This window comes from Salvelinus fontinalis, chromosome 18 (assembly GCF_029448725.1).
Source record: "Salvelinus fontinalis isolate EN_2023a chromosome 18, ASM2944872v1, whole genome shotgun sequence".
Lineage (NCBI taxonomy): Eukaryota > Metazoa > Chordata > Actinopteri > Salmoniformes > Salmonidae > Salvelinus > Salvelinus fontinalis.
The window spans coordinates 51751488-51774882 of record NC_074682.1 but is presented as its reverse complement, the minus strand read 5'-3'; the positions used below and the strand labels follow the sequence as shown (position 1 = coordinate 51774882).

General features: G+C 48.0%; 1 pseudogene; it reads right to left on the bottom strand.

The window, feature by feature from the left end:
• The window catches only part of LOC129816056 (uncharacterized), a 122920-nt pseudogene extending 116944 nt beyond the window's left edge, over positions 1-5976 (bottom strand).
• Between the last annotated feature and the right edge of the window lie 17419 nt (positions 5977-23395).

Below are 23395 nucleotides of genomic sequence, written 5' to 3'. Positions count from 1 at the left end.
TCACATTGACTTACTGTATGTATCTGGCGTATCAGAAAGCCATAGAAGCTGAAAGCCAAATCTTTGATGCATTCCACAGCATGATTACACACATTTTCCTTCAGGAACTTTCACTGCCAGGTACACAACTTAGTGTATGGACTTGAGTTCTTGACTTCCCTTCATAACACTGAGCAGTTTGTGTAGACGTCCCTGAATCTTTCTCCCTTTGGGTCCTCAAGCCAGGCACACACACACACACACACACACACACACACACACACACACACACACACACACACACACACACACACACACACACACACACACACACACACACACACACACACACACACACACACACACACACACACACACACACACACACTTCTGACACTGAAATGGAAATCTACATTCGGAGGATAATGAAGACCAGCAGCTCTGGGAAGCAGAATCCCCAGAGAGAGAGAAAGAGAGAGAGAGAGGAGAGAGAGAGAGAGAGAGAGAGAGAGAGAGAGAGAGAGAGAGAGAGACCAGCCATATGGAATTGTTTTAAGATTGTCATACCAATGATCATATAGCTATTTGGTTTTTAATTTGACTTGGGTGGCTGGAGTCTTTGTCATTTTTTAGGTCCTTCTTCTGACACCACCTGGTATAGAGGTCCTGGATGGCAGGGAGTTCAGCCACAGTGATGTACTAGGCCATACGCACTACCCTCTGTACTGCCTTACGGTCTGATGCCCAACAGTTGCCATACCAGGCGGTGATGCAGCCAGTCAAGATGCTCTCAATGGTGCAGCTGTATAACTTTTTGAGGAGCTCAGTGTTATGCTGCGAGTAATAATGAGTTACAGTTCCCCTGTATAGTCATGTAGTCCTGTAGCCCCATAGTCCCGTAGCCCTGCAGCCCTGTAGTCCTATAGCCCTGTAGTCATGTAGACCTTGGATTTTCTTTTACTATGTTACATGTAGTCTATGAGACCAGGCTGCTCTGACTGACACTCCCTTCACCACCACCTCCTCCTCTCCACCTAACCCTCCTCTGACACCCCCTCCACTACCTCCTCCTAATCTCTACCTAACCCTCCTCTGACACCTCCTCCACCTCCTCCTCTCCACCTAACCCTCCTCTGACACCCCCTCCACTACCTCCTCCTAATCTCTACCTAACCCTCCTCTGACACCTCCTCCACCTCCTCCTCTCCACCTAACCCTCCTCTGACACCCCCTCCACTACCTCCTCCTAATCTCTACCTAACCCTCCTCTGACACCTCCTCCACCTCCTCCTCTCCACCTAACCCTCCTCTGACACTGTGTCCTGTGATAAACCCCCAACACCTCCTCCTCTCCACCTAACCCCCCTCTGACACCTCCTCCACCTCCTCCTCTGCCCCTAACTCTCCTCTGATACTTTGACCTGTGATCAACTATACTGAAAGTCAGGAGCTACAACTCTCAGGTTAAAGGCAAGGAGGTCTCAGCTACTGTGTGTGCATGTTGACTAGAGGAGGAAGGGGTTATCTAGGGTAGCAAGGGGGTTATTCACGTTTAGGGGGACAATATTTTCTCCTTGCGCTTTTACTGTGGCTCTGTCTCTCTCTCTCTCTCTCTCTCTCTGGCTATCGTAAACGTTTTACCTTGCTGTCTCTCTCTCTCTCTGTCTCTGGCTATCGTAAACGTTTTACCTCGCTGTCTCTCTCTCTCTGTCTCTCTGGCTATCGTAAACGTTTTACCTCGCTGTCTCTCTCTCTCTCTGTCTCTGGCTATCGTAAACGTTTTACCTCGCTGTCTCTCTCTCTCTGTCTCTCTGGCTATCGTAAACGTTTTACCTCGCTGTCTCTCTCTCTCTGTCTCTGGCTATCGTTAACATTTTACCTCGCTGTCTCTCTCTCTCTCTGTCTCTCTGGCTATCGTAAACGTTTTACCTCGCTGTCTCTCTCTCTCTGTCTCTGGCTATCGTAAACGTTTTACCTCGCTGTCTCTCTCTCTCTGTCTCTCTGGCTATCGTAAACGTTTTACCTCGCTGTCTCTCTCTCTCTCTGTCTCTCTGGCTATCGTAAACGTTTTACCTCGCTGTCTCTCTCTCTCTCTCTGTCTCTCTGGCTATCGTAAAAGTTTTACCTCGCTGTCTCTCTCTATCTCTGTCTCTCTGGCTATCGTAAACGTTTTACCTCGCTGTCTCTCTCTCTCTGTCTCTCTGGCTATCGTAAACGTTTTACCTCGCTGTCTCTCTCTCTCTCTGGCTATCGTAAACGATTTACCTCGCTGTCTCTCTCTCTCTCTCTCTGGCTATCGTAAATGTTTTACCTCGCTGTCTCTCTCTCTCTCTGTCTCTCTGGCTATCGTAAACGTTTTACCTCGCTGTCTCTCTCTGTCTCTCTGGCTATCGTAAACGTTTTACCTCGCTGTCTCTCTCTCTCTCTGTCTCTCTGGCTATCGTAAACGTTTTACCTCGCTGTCTCTCTCTCTCTCTGTCTCTCTGGCTATCGTAAATGTTTTACCTCGCTGTCTCTCTCTCTCTGTCTCTCTGGCTATCGTAAATGTTTTACCTCGCTCTCTCTCTCTCTCTGTCTCTCATCTGTGTGTCGCTCTCTCTCGCTGTCTCTCTCGCTGTCTCTCTCTCTCTCTCTCTCTCTCTTGTTGTCGCTGTCTCTCTCTCTGACTCTCTCTCTATCTCTCCGAGTGTCTCTTCTCTCTCTCTCTCTCTCTCTCTCTCTCTGCCTCTTTCTCTCTCTCTCCATCCCTCTCTCCCTCTCTCTCTCTCTCTCTCTGTCTCTCTCTCTCTCTGTCTCAGTCTCTCTCTCTCTGCCTCTTTCTCTGTCTCTCTCTCCATCCCTCACTTTGTCTCTCTCTGTCTCTCTCTCTCGCTCTGTCTATCTCTCTGTCTCTCTGACTCTCTCTGTCATCCTCTGTCTCTCTGTCCCACTCTCTCGTATAACAATTCTTTATTCTGTTTATTCTGTAAACATATTTGCAGTACAAGGTTTATATGTACTCTACTATAGCTTTCCTCTACAGTTTCTAACATGCTAACCTTTGAATCTTGAGAACGTCTATGTAGTTAGTGAATCCTCACTGAACTTTTCAATTGGACTGATGAAAGAAAAAATGTGTTGCAGATAATTCTTCATCAAAATTATAAGACAGAGTCAAAAACAGGACTACAGGCTTTTAAGATACCACACCTACATTTGGTGGTGATTTTAAGGATGTCTAGCTGGCTGGCTGGCACAGTATTTTAATGGTTGAACCCTTATAGAGGCACACAGACTGACTAGACTGCTGGAAATATAAAAAGTTATCTTCAACCACCACTCATTCACCTCAAATCAGGCTTTACTAAACTTGAGGGAATATAATTAAAACAATTAATGCTATTGTACAACTGGCTACACAGTCATTGAATGAATCTAGTATACTGTTTGATAACAGGGTCAACATGACGTATGGCAGATGTTCCTCGACCAATCGCATGAGCTTTTTTTAAATGATGGGCGTAGCTCTTTACACTTGTACCTGTTAACAGGTTGAAACTAGCAGATTTGGGAACTGATAGCACCTACATTGGAATCCAGTGGCTGTACATTAACATGCTATACATGACATCATAGGTTTAAACAAATCAAAATACATTTTAGATTCTTCAAAGTAGCCACCCTTTGCATTGATGACAGCTTTGAACAGTCTTGGCATTCTCTGAACCAGCTTCACCTGGAATGCTTTTACAGCAGTCTTGAAGGAGTTCCCATATATGCTGAGCATTTGTTGGCTGCTTTTACTTCACTCTGTGGTCCAACTCATCTCAAATCATCTCAATTGGGTTGAGGTCGGGTGATTGTGGAGGCCAAGTCATCTGATGCAGCACGCCATCACTCTCTTTCTTGGCCAAATAAACCTTACGCAACCTGGAAGTGTGTGTTGGGTCATTGTCCTGTTGAAAAACAGATGATAGTTCCACTAAGCGCAAACCAGATGGGACGGCGTATCGCTGCCGAATGCTGTGGTAGCCAAGCTGGTTAAGTGTGCCTTGAATTCTAAATAAATCACAGTGTCACCAGCAAAGCACCCCCACACCATCACACCTCTTCCTCCATGCTTCACGGTGGGAACCACACATGCGGAGATCACCGTTTACCGACTCTGCGTCTCACAAAGACACGGCGGCTGGAACCAAAAATCTCAAATTTCGACTCATAAGACCAAAGGACAGATTTCCACCGGTCTAATGTCCATTGCTCGTGTTTCTTGGCCCAAGCAAGTCTCTTCTTATTATTGGTGTCCTTTAGTAGTGGTTTCTTTGCAGCAATTCAACCATGATGGCCTGATTCACGAAGTCTCCTCTGAACAGTTGATGTTGAGATGTGTCTGTTACTTGAACTCTGTGAAGCATTTATTTGGTCTGTAATCTGAGGTGCAGCTAACTCTAATGAACTTATCCTCTGCAGCAGAGGTAACTCTGGGTCTTCCTTTCCTGTGGCAGACCTCATGAGAGCCAGTTTCATGGTTTTTGCGACTGCACTTGAAGAAACTTTCAAAGTTCTAGAAATGTTCTGTATTGGCTGACCTTCATGTCTTACAGTAATGATGGACTGTCGTTTCTCTTGGCTTATTTGAGATGTTCTTGCCATAATAAGGACTTGGTCTTTTACCAAATAGGGCTATCTTCTGTATACCACCCCTACCTTGTCACAACACAAACACATTAAGAGGGAAAGACATTCCACAAATTAACTTTTAACAAGACACACCTGTTAATTGGAATGCATTCCATGTAACAACCTCATGAAGCTGGTAGAGAGAATGCCAAGAGTGTGCAATACTGTCATCAAGGCAAATATGCTTTGATTTGTTTAACACTTTTTTGCTTACTACATGATTCTATATGTGTTATTTCATCGTTTTGATGTCTTCACTATTATTCTACAATGTATAAAATAGTCTAAATAAATAAAATGTGGAATTAGTAGGTGTGTTCCCTCTATCTTTACCAGTCTCCCTGTCCCTCCTGCTGAAAAGCATCCCCATAGCATGATGCTGTCACCACCAGGCGTGCTCTCATGGGCCTTTTTGTAAACTCCAGGCGTGCCGTCATGTGACTTTAAGTCAACTCCAGGCGTGCTCTCATGGGCCTTTTTGTAAACTCCAGGCGTGCTCTCATGGGCCTTTTTGTAAACTCCAGGCGTGCTCTCATGGGCCTTTTTGTAAACTCCAGGCGTGCTCTCATGGGCCTTTTTGTAAACTCCAGGCGTGCTCTCATGGGCCTTTTTGTAAACTCCAGGCATGCTGTCATGTGACTTTAAGTAAACTCCAGGCGTGCTCTCATGGGCCTTTTTGTAAACTCCAGGCGTGCTCTCATGGGCCTTTTTGTAATCTCCAGGCGTGCTCTCATGGGCCTTTTTGTAAACTCCAGGCGTGCTGTCATGTGACTTTAAGTCAACTCCAGGTGTGCTCTCATGGGCCTTTTTGTAATCTCCAGGCGTGCTCTCATGGGCCTTTTTGTAAACTCCAGGCGTGCTCTCATGGGCCTTTTTGTAAACTCCAGGCGTGCTGTCATGTGCCTTTTTGTAAACTCCAGGCGTGCTCTCATGGGCCTTTTTGTAAACTCCAGGCGTGCTCTCGTGGGCCTTTTTGTAATCTCCAGGCGTGCTCTCATGGGCCTTTTTGTAAACTCCAGGCGTGCTCTCATGGGCCTTTTTGTAAACTCCAGGCGTGCTGTCATGTGCCTTTTTGTAAACTCCAGGCGTGCTCTCGTGGGCCTTTTTGTAAACTCCAGGCGTGCTGTCATGTGCCTTTTTGTAAACTCCAGGCGTGCTCTCGTGGGCCTTTTTGTAAACTCCAGGCGTGCTCTCGTGGGCCTTTTTGTAATCTCCAGGCGTGCTCTCATGGGCCTTTTTGTAAACTCCAGGCGTGCTCTCATGGGCCTTTTTGTAAACTCCAGGCGTGCTGTCATGTGCCTCTTTCTCAGGAGTAGTTTTCATCTGGCCACTTCCCATAAAGCCCAGATTGGTGAAGTGCTGTAGAGACTGTTGTCCTTCTGGCAGGTTCTTCCATTTCAGCCAAGGAACTCTGTGGTTCTGTCAGAGTTGTCATTGGGTTCTTGCTCACCTCCCTGACCAGGGTCCGTCTTGCCCAGTTGCTCAGTTTGGTTGGACGGCCAGCTCTAGGCAGTGTCTGGTTAGCTCCATTTTTTTAAATTCGCCAATAATGGAGACCACTGTGCTTTGAACACTCTAGAAATTGTTTTATACCCTTCCCCAGACATGTGCCTCATCCCAATTTTGTCTCGGAGCTCTATAGACAGGTCTTTGGACTTCATGGTATAGGTACTGTTCTGACATGTGTAACCGATGTGAAATGGCTAGCTAGTTAGCGGTGGTGCGCGCTAATAGTGTTTCAATCGGTGACATCACTCGCTCTGAGACCTTGAAGTAGTTGTTCCCCTTGCTCTGCAAGGGCCGTGGCTTTTGTGGCGGGATGGGTAACAATGCTTCATGGGTGATTGTTGTGTGTGTGTGCAGAGGGTCCCTGGTTCGAGCCCAGGTAGGGGCGAGGAGAGGGACGGAAGCTATACTGTTACACATGCACACTCAACTGTGGGACCCTAAACAGTCAAGGATGATCAAAGGAAATTGGACGCACCTGAGCTCAATTTGGAGTGTCAAAACAAAGGGATGTGAATACTATTTCTGTATTTCTGTTTTTTTTTAATGTGCACAAATTTCTAAAAACATGTTTTCACATTGTCATTATGGGGTATTATGTGTAGGTGAGAATTATGTATATATTTTTTATCCATTTTAAATTCATGTTGAAACACAACAACATTTTGAATAAGGGGTAAGAATCCTTTCTGTAGGCAAATTCCCACAAGGGTTAAAGCCTGCCAGTGTAGTAGACGACAGACCTTCTGACTGAAAACACAAAACATGCCATTAAGTTGAAAAGAACCTGACTGTTTCCTTGACGTTACTGTGTGTAGGGCGTGTCTTCAGCCTGCCATTCAACCATTCAGCGTTCAGCTAAACAGGAAGATTGTACTCACTGACTGACAAATTATTTTGGGCTCGTTGTACAATCATCTCTAAATGACGTGTATACATTACAAAGTCAGTCTACCTGGACAAAAGCAGAGAACTTCTGAGTCAGGAAAATACTAACCAAGAGCCAAGCAGAGAAAATGACAGCTGATATCGATTTTTCTTTATTTTTACAAAAAGTCTCAAGTACTTTGAAATATTTATTATTATTTAATTTGATTGTGTCTTGAATCCTCAAGAAGTAGAATTGAATAACTGTCATCTCTCTATGTTAAGAACATTAAATCATACTTAAGGACAAAGCCCCTGCCGTCATGAAGCAATAAATTACTGTTCCCATTCATATCCCTGGAGATAGTTAGCTTAGCGAACAAACTGTTGCAAAGAGAAGTCTTTGTTCCTCCCGTAACATCAAAGTGACATTCAACCCACATGCTTGTATAATGACAATCACATATAAAATAATAAAAGCTCTTGTGTTAGTGCTGTATAAAGGGCTCTGATATCCTTATAATTGTTATCCTTATTTTTTTTGCTGTGTCATAGTTTCAATCTTTTTTCACAGAGAAAACGCCACAATTAGGCCGAGTATTTCATCCGAAAATGTGGTGTTGAATAGAATTGACATTGCATAATCCATGGCAGGCAGTGTCTGCTTCTTCTGGCTGGTGGAATGTTCCGCTTATAACTCTGTAACTGTTTCACTTCTCAGCTGCCAGAACCAACCATGACTGTGTGTGTGTGTGTGTGTGTGTGTGTGTGTGTGTGTGTGTGTGTGTGTGTGTGTGTGTGTGTGTGTGTGTGTGTGTGTGTGTGTGTGTGTGTGTGTGTGTGTGTGTGTGTGTGTGTGTGTGTGTGTGTGTGTGTGTGTGTGTGTGTGTCAGAAACATACACCCAGGTAAATACAACTACCACTTCTTCTCTCAGAGTTGAAAGGCGTTTTGGAAGAAAACAAAAGGTGGAAGCTCCAACTCTTGAGGAAAAAGAGAGGAGGCCATCGATGGTTTTGAACTGGAGATTATTTGACAGAGAAGACAGGGACAAACAGAGACAGGCCAAGATAAATATACTCCAGGAGAAGATGGAAGGATTCCTCTTTTGGAAAATCAGTGACACACAGTGGTAGTGTCTGTCTGTGTGCTAAAACACGTGATGATTACTAGATCCTCAAACAGGCTGGAGAAAGAGGAGAAAGGAAGAAGGTAAACTTATGTGTAACGGGAAACAGACAGAGAGAGAAGGAGAGAGAGAGAGAGCAGGTGAGAGAGAAGGAGAGAGGGGAGAGAGAGAAAAGGAGAGAGGGAGAGAGGGAGAGAGACAAAGAGAGAGAAGGAGAGAGAGAAGAGGAGAGTGAGACAGAAGGAAAGAGAGAGAGAGAGAGAATGAGAGAGAGAAGAGAGAGGAGAGGGAGATAGACAAAGAGAGAGAAGCAGAGAGAGAAGGAGAGAGAAAAGGAGAGAGAGAGAGGGAGAGAGGAGAGAGAAGGAATGAGAGAGAGAGATGGAAGGAGAGAGAGAGGATATCTGTAGTATCACACGCTGTAGTGATGAGCTGTTAGGAAACCAGACATATCACACAAACTTTCACAGTCTCACTGCAGATTTACACCTCTCCACCACCCCTGTCCACATCACCCTACGCCCCTCCACCATCCCCGTCTACAACACCTTACACCCCTCCACCACCCCGTCCACATCACCCTACGCCCCTCCACCACCCCCGTCCACAACACTCTACGCCCCTCCACCACCCCCGTCCACATCACCCTACGCCCCTCCACCACCCCCGTCCACAACACCCTACGCCCATCCACCACCCCATCTACAACACCCTAGCAAAACCCTAATCTACTTCATGATTTGATTTGGTAATAGCGCTCACTGTTGCCCCTAGGGGTCAGTTATGAAGGCCGTCTAGGGGAACTGTCGAGGGAAGAGTCTAGGGGAACTTTCTAGGGAAGAGTCTAGGGGAACTGTCTAGGGAAGAGTCTAGGGGAACTGTCTAGGGAAGGGTCTAGGGGAACTGTCTAGGGAAGGGTCTAGGGGAACTGTCTAGGGAAGAGTCTAGGGGAACTGTCTAGGGAAGAGTCTAGGGGAACTGTCTAGGGAAGGGTCTAGGGGAACTGTCTAGGGAAGTGTCTAGGGGAACTGTCTAGGGAAGAGTCTAGGGGAACTGTCTAGGGAAGAGTCTAGGGGAACTGTCTAGGGAAGGGTCTAGGGGAACTGTCTAGGGAAGAGTCTAGGGGAACTGTCTAGGGAAGAGTCTAGGGGAACTGTCTAGGGAAGAGTCTAGGGGAACTGTCTAGGGAAGAGTCTAGGGGAACTGTCTAGGGAAGAGTCTAGGGGAACTGTGTAGGAAAGAGTCTAGGGGAACTGTCTAGTGAAGAGTCTAGGGGAACTGTCTATTGAAGAGTCTAGGGGAACTGTCTAGTGAAGTGTCTAGGGGAACTGTCTAGGGAAGAGTCTAGGGGAACTGTCTAGGGAAGAGTCTAGGGGAACTGTCTAGGGAAGAGTCTAGGGGAACTGTCTAGGGAAGAGTCTAGGGGAACTGTCTAGGGAAGAGTCTAGGGGAAATGTCTAGTGAAGAGTCTAGGGGAACTGTTGAGTGAAGAGTCTAGGGGAACTGTCGAGTGAAGAGTCTAGGGGAACTGTCTAGAGAAGAGTCTAGGGGAACTGTCTAGTGAAGAGTCTAGGGGAACTGTCTAGGGAAGAGTGTAGGGGAACTGTCTAGTGAAGAGTCTAGGGGAACTGTCTAGGGAAGAGTCTAGGGGAACTGTCTAGGGAAGAGTCTAGGGGAACTGTCTAGGGAAGGGTCTAGGGGAACTGTCTAGGGAAGGGTCTAGGGGAACTGTCTAGGGAAGAGTCTAGGGAAACTGTCTAGGGAAGAGTCTAGGGGAACTGTCGAGTGAAGAGTCTAGGGGAACTGTCGAGTGAAGAGTCTAGGGGAACTGTCTAGAGAAGAGTCTAGGGGAACTGTCTAGTGAAGAGTCTAGGGGAACTGTCTAGGGAAGAGTCTAGGGGAACTGTCTAGGGAAGGGTCTAGGGGAACTGTCTAGGGAAGAGTCTAGGGGAACTGTCTATGGAAGAGTCTAGGGGAACTGTCTAGGGAAGAGTCTAGGGGAACTGTCTAGGGAAGAGTCTAGGGGAACTGTCTAGGGAAGAGTCTAGGGGAACTGTCTAGGGAAGAGTCTAGGGGAACTGTCTAGGGAAGAGTCTAGGGGAACTGTCTAGGGAAGAGTCTAGGGGAACTGTCTAGGGAAGAGTCTAGGGGAACTGTCTAGGGAAGAGTCTAGGGGAACTGTCTAGTGAAGAGTCTAGGGGAACTGTCTAGTGAAGAGTCTAGGGGAACTGTGTAGGGAAGAGTCTAGGGGAACTGTCTAGTGAAGAGTCTAGGGGAACTGTCTAGGGAAGAGTCTAGGGGAAATGTCTAGTGAAGAGTCTAGGGGAACTGTCTATGGAAGAGTCTAGGGGAACTGTCTAGGGAAGAGTCTAGGGGAACTGTCTAGGGAAGAGTCTAGGGGAACTGTCTAGGGAAGAGTCTAGGGGAACTGTCTAGGGAAGAGTCTAGGGGACTGTCTAGGGAAGAGTCTAGGGAAACTTTCGAGTGAAGAGTCTAGGGGCAATGTCTAGGGAAGAGTCTAGGGGAACTGTCTAGGGAAGAGTCTAGGGAAACTGTCTAGGGAAGAGTCTAGGGGAACTGTCTAGGGAAGAGTCTAGGGGAACTGTCTAGTGAAGTGTCTAGGGGAACTGTCTAATGAAGTGTCTAGGGGAACTGTCTAGAGAAGAGTCTAGGGGAACTGTCTAGTGAAGTGTCTGGGGAAATGTCTAGAGAAGAGTCTAGGGTTACGGTTGTAAAGTGATTTCTTTGTGTGTCTCTGAGTATATGTTGGCTTTTTGCTGAATCAGAATCTCTGAAGATGCTTACATTTATTTATTTTTTTAACTAGGCAAGCCGGTTAAGAACAAATTCTTATTTACAATGACGGCCTACACCGGCCAAACCCGGACGAAGCTGGTCCAATTGTGCGCCGACCTTTGGGACTCCCAATCACGGCCGGTTGTGATACAGCCTGGATTCGAACCAGGGTGTCTGTAGTGACGCCTTTAGCACTGATAAGCAGTGTCTTAGACCGCTACACACACACACACACACACACATTCAACAATGCTTAAGGAGGGCGGAGGGAACCTGGTTCTCCTTGACGTGTACAGTAGAATCCCTTGAAAAACAGTAAGAGTGTGAGGGAGGAGATCCTAAAACTACATTTGGAGTCCCATCTGGAATCATTCTGAGAAGATTGTCCTCCTCTAACACTCTAGACACTCCACTAGTAACACTCCACTAGTAGAATCCTCTATGCTCAGTACATCTGCTACGCTCAAAATTCTCAAATTATCTTCCTACTTTTTCTAAATAGTTACTTAGGGTTAGGGTTAGCTTTGTTTCTTTTAGGATGTCAGCCTCAGACAAAACCCTCTGGAAGGTTGAAAGGTCGGTGTAGATGGAAACAAATAAGGGAAAGTGGCTAGTGACTGGTGAACAATAAGAAGAAATATAACTTCTGACTATCAAACAAGACATGCCTAACCTTTTTTCTCTGCCTCTCAGTGAGGTCAATAGACACACACACACACAGAGATGACACTGAGAAACGACGGCTGGGCTGGGAGAATTTCACAGCCATGCCCCTCTCCGCCATTAACAGTGGTTGTTTGCACAAGAGGGAGCTCGGCTAGCTGTAAATTAAGTGGAAGTGGAACCCCTTCTCCTCTATTCCCTGTCCCAGACGTCCTAGAGTCCATAGCTCTGCTCAGCTCTTTGCCATGTCAACTGGCTGACCCCAGCTGTATCAATAAAGGCCAGCGCTGTCACAATAGTTCCCCACTGGACTAACCCTACCCCCTATCCTCCCTCCTGAACCTTCTACACCCCCATCCAGACCTTTCCCTGAAACCTCACATTCCTCTCTCACTAATGGTCCAGTAGCGTGAGCCCAGGCCGTGCCAGGCCGTGCCAGGCCATGCCAGGCCGTGCTCTCTCCTCGTATATGCTGGGGGTTTCAGACTGGAGTGGACAGCTGATGACATCACGTTGTTATGTCAGGTGACAGGCAGGAAACAGGAGCCTGAATCCCGTAACAAGGCAGGTCAGGTGATTCTTCTACGTTCACCATGTAATGGCTGGTTTTATTCAGACCACTGAACTCGTTTCTCAGAATCAAAGGGCCTTGTGTTTGCAAAGGTCTGTGACAATGTCTGTGAGCACCCAACATGTTGCTCCGGGTTACCACATGTATGTAGGAAGGGTTATAGGCATTAATCAGACTAACAACAAAGAGAGGAAAGGATCTTCAGAGATTCTGATTTATCAACAGGCCAACATATACTCAGAGACACACAAACACATCACTTTACAACCCTAACTCTAGACTCTTCCCTAGACAGTTCCCCTAGACAGTTCCCCTAGACAGTTCCCCTAGACAGTTCCCCTAGACAGTTCCTTAACAGCCCTAACTCTAGACAGTTCCCCTAGACAGTTCCCCTAGACAGTTCACCTAGACAGTTCACCTAGACAGTTCCCCTAGACAGTTCCCCTAGACAGTTCCCCTAGACAGTTCACCTAGACAGTTCCCCTAGACAGTTCCCCTAGACAGTTCACCTAGACAGTTCCCCTAGACAGTTCCCCTAGACAGTTCCCCTAGACAGTTCACCTAGACAGTTCCTTAACAGCAGTAACTCTAGACAGTTCCCCTAGACAGTTCCTTAACAGCCCTAACCCTATACAGTTCCCCTAGACAGTTCCCCTAGACAGTTCCCCTAGACAGTTCCCCGAGACAGTTCCTTAACAGCCCTAACTCTAGACAGTTCCTTAACAGCCCTAACCCTAGACAGTTCCTTAACAGCCCTAACCCTAGACAGTTCCTTTACAACCCTAACTCTAGACAGTTCCTTAATTAACAGCCCTAACCTTGGTTCCTTGCTCAGAGACATACAAACACAGGGACATGGATACACACATAGTCATTCAAGTAAGCACAAACACATTTACTCACACACACACACACACACACACACACACACACACACACACACACACACACACACACACACACACACACACACACACACGCACGCACGCACGCACGCACGCACGCACGCACGCACGCACGCACGCACGCACGCACGCACACACACACACACACACACACACACACACATCACTTTACTCAGGGTAGCATACCAGGTATTTGCCTTGGATATAGCGATCAGCTCAGCTGCCTGATACACACAGACTCAAACAATCGATGTTCGGTTAGTTTCTGGTGACATACCTGGAAGACTGTTGGATGTGAACATTGTATTGAAAACAGCTACCCAGAAACCAGCCAGCCCAGCCAGTGGTAACATAGCCCTTCTCAAATCCAGACAGTCAGAGCCAGTCTCACAGGCCTGCATGCTGATGGCCTTACCAGACACACACACACACACAGGCATGCGTGCACACACACATATACAGAGAGAGACACAGACACATAGACACATAGACACACAAACACACACAAACACAGTCCCAGAGAGATCAAAATGATCAATCATATTTTATCTAACTTTATAAATATGTTTAATCTCTTGTGCCTTGTTACACAGGTCCTGGTACTACAACACTTCATGAGAAGATTCAATTGATTGGATTTTAATGGAATATAGGTCAGTAGAATTCAAGTATAACGTTTGTGCTATGATGAAGAGGGGTGGGCTGTGAGTATTGTCATAATAATTGGCAGGTCATCATAAATACTTCATATTCCTTTGGAAGTCTCAGAAGATAGAAGGATGGGCAACAGTTAAAATCTCTACATCAGCATTCACATAATGCACATTTTCCATTGCTGCCCCTCCCCCCTCTCTCTTTCTCTCCCGCTCACCCTACTCTCTCTTTTCCTTTCTCTCTCTCCCTCTTTCTCTCCCTCTTTCTCTCCTACCCTCTCTCTCTCTCTATCCCCCTCTTCCCTCCCCTCTCCCACAGTTATCCCTCTCCCTCCTTCTCTCCCTCCCACCTACCCTCTCTCTCTTTCTCTCTCTCTCTCCCTCCTCACCTTCCTACCCTCTCTCTCTTTCTCCCACCCTCTCTCTCTCTCTCTCTCTCACACACACCCTCTCTCTCTCTCACTCTATTCCCCTCTTCCCTCCCCTCTTCCACAGTTCTCTCTCTCCCTCCTTCTCTCCCTCCTACCCTCTCTCTCTAACTCTCCCTCCTCTCCTTCCTACCCTCTCTCGCTTTCTCACACCCTCTCTCTCTCTCTATTCCCCTCTTCCCTCCCCTCTCCCCACATTTATATCTCTCCCTCTACTCTCTCCCTCTCTTCCTCTTTCATCTCTCTCCCAACCTCTCTCTCTCTATTCCTCTTCCCTCCCCTCTCTTTTTGCCCTCTCTCCTCTCATCCTCATCCATCATTCCCTCTCTTCCTTCCATCTCCCTCTCTCTCCTGAACAGTCTACAAGAGTCACAATAACAATGTGCATGGAATAGTGAAATCAAACTCTTACAGAGATTTGTAATACTTTGAAGAGAGAGAGTCAAAGAGGGAGGGAAGGAGAGAGAGTAGAGAGAGAGGTAGGGGAGAGAGAGTCAAAGAGAGAGGGAGGGAAGAAGAGAGAGTCAACGAGAGAGAGGGAAGGAGAGAGAGTCCGAAAGAGATGGAGGGGAGAGAGAGGGGGGGGGGGGGGGGGGCTCTCCCCACCCCCACTTTTGTGGATATTTATTTCCATCGCCAAGAGCCCAGTAGCTTGAGAAAACCTCCACATTCTCTCTTTGAAATCCTTCTCTCCCTCCTTAGTACAAACAGAGCTTTATGTGTTACACTGTAAAAACCGTAACTTGTTTTTACGGTAACTTACTGGCAGCTGTAAGTTTCTGTAAAAAAAAGTACAGTACCTTTCTGTAAATTCCAAAGAAACTTTGGTTTAACAGTACATTACTGTAAAGAAGGGCTTTCTGTTGTATTTTTACTGTAACCTCAAAGATTAACTGCAGGCCATTCAACCAGCCCAGTGTCAGTGGGAGACAGCCATTCAACCAGCCCAGTGTCAGTGGGAGACAGCCATTCAACCAGCCCAGTATCAGTGGGAGACAGCCATTCAACCAGCCCAGTGTCAGTGGGAGACAGCCATTCAACCAGCCCAGTATCAGTGGGAGACAGCCATTCAACCAGCCCAGTGTCAGTGGGAGACAGCCATTCAACCAGCCCAGTATCAGTGGGAGACAGCCATTCAACCAGCCCAGTGTTAGTGGGAGACAGCCATTCAACCAGCCCAGTATCAGTGGGAGACAGCCATTCAACCAGCCCAGTATCAGTGGGAGACAGCCATTCAACCAGTCCAGTATCAGTGGGAGACAGCCATTCAACCAGCCCAGTGTCAGTGGGAGACAGCCATTCAACCAGCCCAGTGTCAGTGGGAGACAGCCATTCAACCAGCCCAGTGTTAGTGGGAGACAGCCATTCAACCAGCCCAGTATCAGTGGGAGACAGCCATTCAACCAGCCCAGTGTCAGTGGGAGACAGCCAGTCGAACAGCCCAGTTCTCCAGTGTTAGTGGGAGACAGCCATTCAACCAGCCCAGTGTCAGTGGGAGACAGCGAGTCGAACAGCCCAGTTCTCCAGTGTTAGTGGGAGACAGCCAGTCGAACAGCCCAGTTCTCCAGTGTTAGTGGGAGACAGCCAGTCGAACAGCCCAGTTCTCCAGTGTTAGTGGGAGACAGCCAGTCGAACAGCCCAGTTCTCCAGTGTTAGTGGGAGACAGCCAGTCGAACAGCCCAGTTCTCCAGTGTTAGTGGGAGACAGCCAGTCGAACAGCCCAGTTCTCCAGTGTTAGTGGGAGACAGCCAGTCGAACAGCCCAGTTCTCCAGTGTTAGTGGGAGACAGCCAGTCGAACAGCCCAGTTCTCCAGTGTTAGTGGGAGACAGCCAGTCGAACAGCCCAGTTCTCCAGTGTTAGTGGGAGACAGCCATTCAACCAGCCCAGTGTCAGTGGGAGACAGCCATTCAACCAGCCCAGTGTCAGTGGGAGACAGCCAGTCGAACAGCCCAGTTCTCCAGTGTTAGTGGGAGACAGCCATTCAACCAGCCCAGTGTCAGTGGGAGACAGCGAGTCGAACAGCCCAGTTCTCCAGTGTTAGTGGGAGACAGCCAGTCGAACAGCCCAGTTCTCCAGTGTTAGTGGGAGACAGCCAGTCGAACAGCCCAGTTCTCCAGTGTTAGTGGGAGACAGCCAGTCGAACAGCCCAGTTCTCCAGTGTTAGTGGGAGACAGCCAGTCGAACAGCCCAGTTCTCCAGTGTTAGTGGGAGACAGCCAGTCGAACAGCCCAGTTCTCCAGTGTTAGTGGGAGACAGCCAGTCGAACAGCCCAGTTCTCCAGTGTTAGTGGGAGACAGCCAGTCGAACAGCCCAGTTCTCCAGTGTTAGTGGGAGACAGCCAGTCGAACAGCCCAGTTCTCCAGTGTTAGTGGGAGACAGCCATTCAACCAGCCCAGTGTCAGTGGGAGACAGCCATTCAACCAGCCCAGTGTCAGTGGGAGACAGCCATTCGAACAGCCCAGTTCTCCAGTGTTACATGCTGACCACACCGCTCGCGTTGCGTGCACGAGCGTTGCGAAATAAATTGAAACATACATGTTATTCAATTATTGCACCCACACAGCTCGCATGCGCCAACGAGCGTCTGCGTTGCCAAACGCTAAAATAGAAGTCAGTTCTATTTGTGACGCTGAACACGGTGCAAGTCCTGCCTCTCCCATCTCGTCATTGGTTTATAGGAGCAGATACCCACGTGCCATCTCCTCATTGGTTATACCCACGTGGGTGATTGAAACATGAACTGAGTTCGGATGGTTGTCGTGGTAACTATGAAAATTAGATGCCAATCGCCATATAAAGTCCAAAGAAGAAAAAGCCTGGAAGGAGTAGAGATGACTAGAAACGATTCGGTTGACCATTTTATGTGTGGATTAATTGTCGTAGTAGAGGACCTGCATTTCAGGTAAAATAACAACTCAACATTTATATCCCAGGACAAATTAGCGAGCAACAGCAAAGTAACTAAATAGGACAGGTTAACTTGCAACTGCAAGCTAGCTAGCTAAATTTCCAAAAATGGTTAATGCTTTTCGGCCTTTCCCCAAATTAATATAATTGTTTCAGAGTTTGTTTTGATATTTCAACCTGCGTGTCGTGATAGCGTTTGGTGTGGGTGGACAAAATCACTTGGCGCACGCACGCGGCCGGTTTGACTACACTGTTAGTGGGAGACAGGCGTTCAAATAGCCAGTGTTAGTGGGAGACAGGCGTTCAAACAGCCAGTGTTAGTGGGAGACAGCCGTTCAAACAGCCAGTGTTAGTGGGAGACAGCAGTTCAAACAGCCAGTGTTAGTGGGAGACAGCCGTTCAAACAGCCAGTGTTAGTGGGAGACAGCCGTTCAAACAGTCAGTGTTAGTGGGAGACAGCCGTTCAAACAGTCAGTGTTAGTGGGAGACAGCCGTTCAAACAGTCAGTGTTAGTGGGAGACAGCCGTTCAAACAGCCAGTGTTAGTGTTAGACAGCCGTTCAAACAGTCAGTGTTAGTGGGAGACAGCCGTTCAAACAGTCAGTGTTAGTGGGAGACAGCCGTTCAAACAGCCAGTGTTAGTGGGAGACAGCCGTTCAAACAGTCAGTGTTAGTGGGAGACAGGCGTTCAAACAGCCAGTGTTAGTGGGAGACAGCCATTAACCAATGTAAATATGACACTGGTCTGTTATTGACTGAAGTGCTTAGACAGAGGCGGAAAGAAAGATGCCTTACACGCACACACACACACGCGCACAAGCACGCACATGTGCACACACACACACACGTGCCTATTTCTAAAGGACTGTCTCCTTATCTCTACAGTCCCTATGTAACACAGTGATGTACTGTATGTATTGTAGTCATTACAGTGGTCAGTTGGATGGCTAGTTTGTTGTTGACAAGTTAGAGCCAAATCCCCTAGACAGTCCCCTAGAGAGTCCCCTAGACAGTCCCCTAGACAGTCCACTAGACAGTCCCCTAGACAGTCCACTAGAGAGTCCCCTAGACAGTCCCTTAGACAGTCCCCTAGACAGTCCACTAGACAGTCCACTAGACAATCCCCTAGACAGTCCCCTAGACAGTCCACTAGACAGTCCCCTTACACAGTTCACCTAGACAGTCCCCCTAGACAGTCCACTAGACAGTTCCCCTAGATAGTCCCCCTAGACAGTTCCTGATGTCTAGACAGTCCCCCTTGACATTCGTCTAGATTGTCCCCTAGACAGTCCCCTAGACAGTTCCTGTAGTCTAGACAGTCCCTCTAGACAGTTCCTGTAGTCTAGACAGTTCCCCTAGACAGTTCCTGTAGTCTAGACAGTATCCCCAAGACAGTTCCCCTAGACAGTTCCTGTAGTCTAGACAGTCCCCCTAGACAGTTACTGTAGTCTATACAGTTCCCCTAGACAGTTCCTGTAGTCTAGACAGTTCCCCTAGACAGTTCCTGTAGTCTAGACAGTCCCCCTAGACAGTTCCCCTAGACACTTCCTGTAGTCTAGACAGTCCCCATAGACCGTTACTGTAGTCTAGACAGTCCCCCTAGACAGTCCCCCTAGACAGTTCCTGTAGTCTATACAGTCCCCCTAGACAGTTCCTGTAGTCTCGATAGTCCTCCTAGACAGTTCCTGTAGTCTAGACAGTTCCCCTAGACAGTTCCTGTAGTCTATACAGTCCCCCTAGACAGTTCCTGTAGTCTATACAGTCCCCCTAGACAGTCCCCTAGACAGTCCCCTAGACAGTTCCTGTAGTCTAGACAGTCCCTCTAGACAGTTCCTGTAGTCTAGACAGTTCCCCTAGACAGTTCCTGTAGTCTAGACAGTCCCCCTAGACAGTTCCCCTAGACAGTTCCTGTAGTCTAGACAGTCCCCCTAGACAGTTACTGTAGTCTATACAGTCCCCCTAGACCAGGGGTGTCAAACTCATTCCACGGAGGGCCTAGTGTCTGCAGGTTTTTGGTTTTTCCTTTCAATAAAGCCCTAGACAACCAGGTGTGGGGAGTTCCTAACTAATTAGTGATGTTAATTCATCAATCAAGTATAAGGGAGGAGCGAAAACCCGCAGACACTCGGCCCCCCGTGGAATGAGTTTGACACCTGTGCCCTAGACAGTTCCTGTAGTCTATACAGTCCCCCTAGAAAGTTCCTGTAGTCTCGATAGTATTCCTAGACAGTTCCTGTAGTCTAGACAGTTCCCCTAGACAGTTCCTGTAGTCTAAACAGTTCCCCTAGACAGTTCCTGTAGTCTATACAGTCCCCCTAGACAATCCCCCTAGACAGTTCCTGTAGTCTAGACAGTCCCCCTAGACAGTCCCCCTAGACAGCTCACCTAGACAGTCCACTAGACAGCTCCCTTAGACAGTTCCCCTAGACAGTTTACCTAGACAGTTCACCTAGACAGTCGCCCTAGACAGCCCACTAGACAGCTCCCCTAGACAGTCCCCCTAGACAGTCCCCCTAGACAGTCCACTAGACAGTTCCCCTAGACAGTCCCCTAGACAGTTCCTGTAGTCTAGACAGTCCCCCTAGACAGTCCCCTAGACAGTCCCCTAGGCAGTCTCCCTAGACAGTTCCTGTAGTCTAGACAGTCCCTATAGACAGTTCCCCTAGACAGTTCCTGTTGTCTAGACAGTTACCCTAGACAGTTACTGTAGTCTATACAGTCCCCCTAGACAGTTCCTGTAGTCTAGACAGTTCCCCTAGACAGTTACTGTAGTCTAGACAGTCCCTCTAGACAGTTCCCCTAGACAGTTCCTGTTGTCTAGACAGTTCCCCTAGACAGTTCCTGTAGCCTAAACAGTCCCCCTAGACAGTCCCCCTAGACAGTTCCTGTAGTTTAGACAGTTCCCCTAGACAGTTCCTGTAGTCTAAACAGTTCCCCTAGACAGTTCCTGTAGTCTATACAGTCCCCCTAGACAGTCCCCCTAGACAGTTCCTGTAGTCTAGACAGTCTCCCTAGACAGTCCCCCTAAACAGCTCACCTAGACAGTCCACTAGACAGCTCCCTTAGACAGTCCCCCTAGACAGTTCACCTAGACAGTTCACCTAGACAGTCGCCCTAGACAGTCCCCCTAGACAGTCCACTAGACAGTTCCCCTAGACAGTCCCCTAGACAGTTCCTGTAGTCTAGACAGTCCCCCTAGACAGTCCCCTAGACAGTCCCCTAGGCAGTCTCCCTAGACAGTTCCTGTAGTCTAGACAGTCCCTATAGACAGTTCCCCTAGACAGTTCCTGTTGTCTAGACAGTTCCCCTAGACAGTTACTGTAGTCTATACAGTCCCCCTAGACAGTTCCTGTAGTCTAGACAGTTCCCCTAGACAGTTACTGTAGTCTAGACAGTCCCTCTAGACAGTTCCCCTAGACAGTTCCTGTTGTCTAGACAGTTCCCCTAGACAGTTCCTGTAGCCTAAACAGTCCCCCTAGACAGTCCCCCTAGACAGTTCCTGTAGTTTAGACAGTTCCCCTAGACAGTTCCTGTAGTCTAAACAGTTCCCCTAGACAGTTCCTGTAGTCTATACAGTCCCCTAGACAGTCCCCCTAGACAGTTCCTGTAGTCTAGACAGTCTCCCTAGACAGTCCCCCTAGACAGCTCACCTAGACAGTCCACTAGACAGCTCCCTTAGACAGTCCCCCTAGACAGTTCACCTAGACAGTTCACCTAGACAGTCGCCCTAGACAGTCCACTAGACAGCTCCCCTAGACAGTCCCCCTAGACAGTCCCCCTAGACAGTCCACTAAACAGTTCCCCTAGACAGTCCCCCTAGACAGTTCTTGTAGTCTAGACAGTCCCTCTAGACAGTTCCCCGAGACAGTCCCCTTACACAGTTCACCTAGACAGTCCCCCTAGACAGTCCACTAGACAGTTCCCCTAGACAGTCCCCCTAGACAGTTCTTGTAGTCTAGACAGTCCCTCTAGACAGTTCCCCTAGACAGTCCCTCTAGACAGTCCCCCTAGACAGTTCCTGTTGTCTAGACAGTTCCCCTAGACAGTTCCTGTAGTCTCGATAGTCCTCCTAGACAGTTCCTGTAGTCTAGACAGTTCCCCTAGACAGTTCATGTAGTCTAGACAGTTCCCCTAGACAGTTCCTGTAGTCTAGACAGTCCCTCTAGACAGTCCCCCTAGACAGTTCCTGTTGTCTAGACAGTTCCCCTAAACAGTTACTGTAGTCTCGATAGTCCTCCTAGACAGTTCCTGTAGTCTAGACAGTTCCCCTAGACAGTTCCTGTAGTCTAGACAGATCCCCTAGACAGTTCCTGTAGTCTAGACAGTTCACCATGACAGTTCCTGTAGTCTAAACAGTTCCCCTAGACAGTTCCTGTAGTCTATACAATCCCCCTAGACAGTTCCAGTCCCCCTAGACAGTTCCTGTAGTCTAGACAGTTCCCCTAGACAGTTCCTGTAGTCTAAACAGTTCCGCTAGACAGTTCCTGTAGTCTAGACAGTCCCCCTAGACAGTTCCTGTAGTCTAGACAGTTCCTGTAGTCTAGACAGTCCCCCTAGACAGTTCCCCTACACAGTTCCCCTAGACAGTTCCGCTAGACAGTTCCTGTAGTCTAAACAGTTCCCCTAGACAGTTCCCCTAGACAGTTCCTGTAGTCTAGACAGTCCCCCTAGACAGTTCCTGTAGTCTAGACAGTTCCCCCTCGACAGTCCCCTAGACAGTCCCCCTCGACAGTCCCTTAGACAGTCCCCCTCGACAGTCCCCTAGACAGTTATCCTAGACAGTTCCCCTAGACAGTTCATGTTGTCTAGACAGTTCCCCCTAGACAGTTCCCCTAGACAGTTCCTGTTGTCTAGACAGTCCCCCTAGACAGTTCCTGTAGTCTAGACAGTTCCCCCTCAACAGTCCCCTAGACAGTCCCCCTCGACAGTCCCCTAGACAGTTCCTCCTAGACAGTCCCCCTAGACAGTTCCTGTAGTCTAGACAGTTCCCCCTCGACAGTCCCCTAGACAGTCCCCCTCGACAGTCCCCTAGACAGTTCCCCCTAGACAGTCCCCCTCGACAGTCCCCTAGACAGTTCCCCCTAGACAGTTCCCCCTAGACAGTTCCCCTAGACAGTTCCTATAGTCTAGACAGTTCCCCTAGACAGTTCCTGTATTCTAGACAGTTCCCCCTAGACAGTTCCCCTAGACAGTTCCCCTAGACAGTTCCTGTAGTCTAGACAGTTCCCATAGACAGTTCCTGTTGTCTAGACAGTTCCCCCTAGACAGTTCCCCTAGACAGTTCCTGTGTTCTAGACATTTCCCCTAGACAGTTCCCCTAGACATAGACAGTTCCCCTAGACAGTTCCTGTAGTCTAGACAGTTCCCCTAGACAGTTCCTGTACTCTAGACAGTTCCCCTAGACAGTTTCCCTAGACAGTTCCCCTAGACAGTTCCTGTAGTCTAGACAGTTCCCCTAGACAGTTCCTGTGTTCTAGACAACCCTCTCAGTTATAGGGTTCTGATAGAGGTAGAATTACCCCTCAGAGTTATAGGGTTCTGATAGAGGTACAGGTACAATTTTCAAGACTACAAAAACACAATCTTGCTCTAAAAACGTATTTGCCTTCCTGATGCAAATGACTCTAGAAACTAACCCTATGAACCCGCATACTATTCAAAAGTAAAATGTAAAAAATCTATATCTAAAGCTATTATATTTGAGGATCATTAGGAAAATTGTAACAGAACTCACAGGTCTACTTGAATGACACACTTTTGACTGGATTGTTTATTTTCATGAAGGAGTTTTGAAACCATCAGGGACCCTCTCACCCCTTACCTCTCACCCTGTTGAAGGGGGACACATCTGTCTCTCGCGCGTACACACACGCGTACACACACACACACACACACACACACACACACACACACACACACACACACACACACACACACACACACACACACACACACACACACACACACACACACACACACACACACACACACACACACACACACACACACACACACACACACACACTGATCAAAATCACGTCCAGCTATGAGCCAAGTCTCTCAGGCTCTCAGTAACAAAGAGATGGCTTGTTTCAGGACGGTTCCCCTGATGGGCTGTAGACATATGCGCACACACACTTGAACACATGGAGAAAAAGAAACAGACAAACACACACACATCTTCTTCTTTTTTTATTGATGTTCAGGAGAGGAGTCAGAAATATGAACACTTTTCATAGACCTCATAGAAGGAAATGGCCTGGGCTTCAAAGAACTCTTCAAGAGAGGAGACACGCACACACACGGGCTGACTTTTGGCTAGTTTTTGGGACT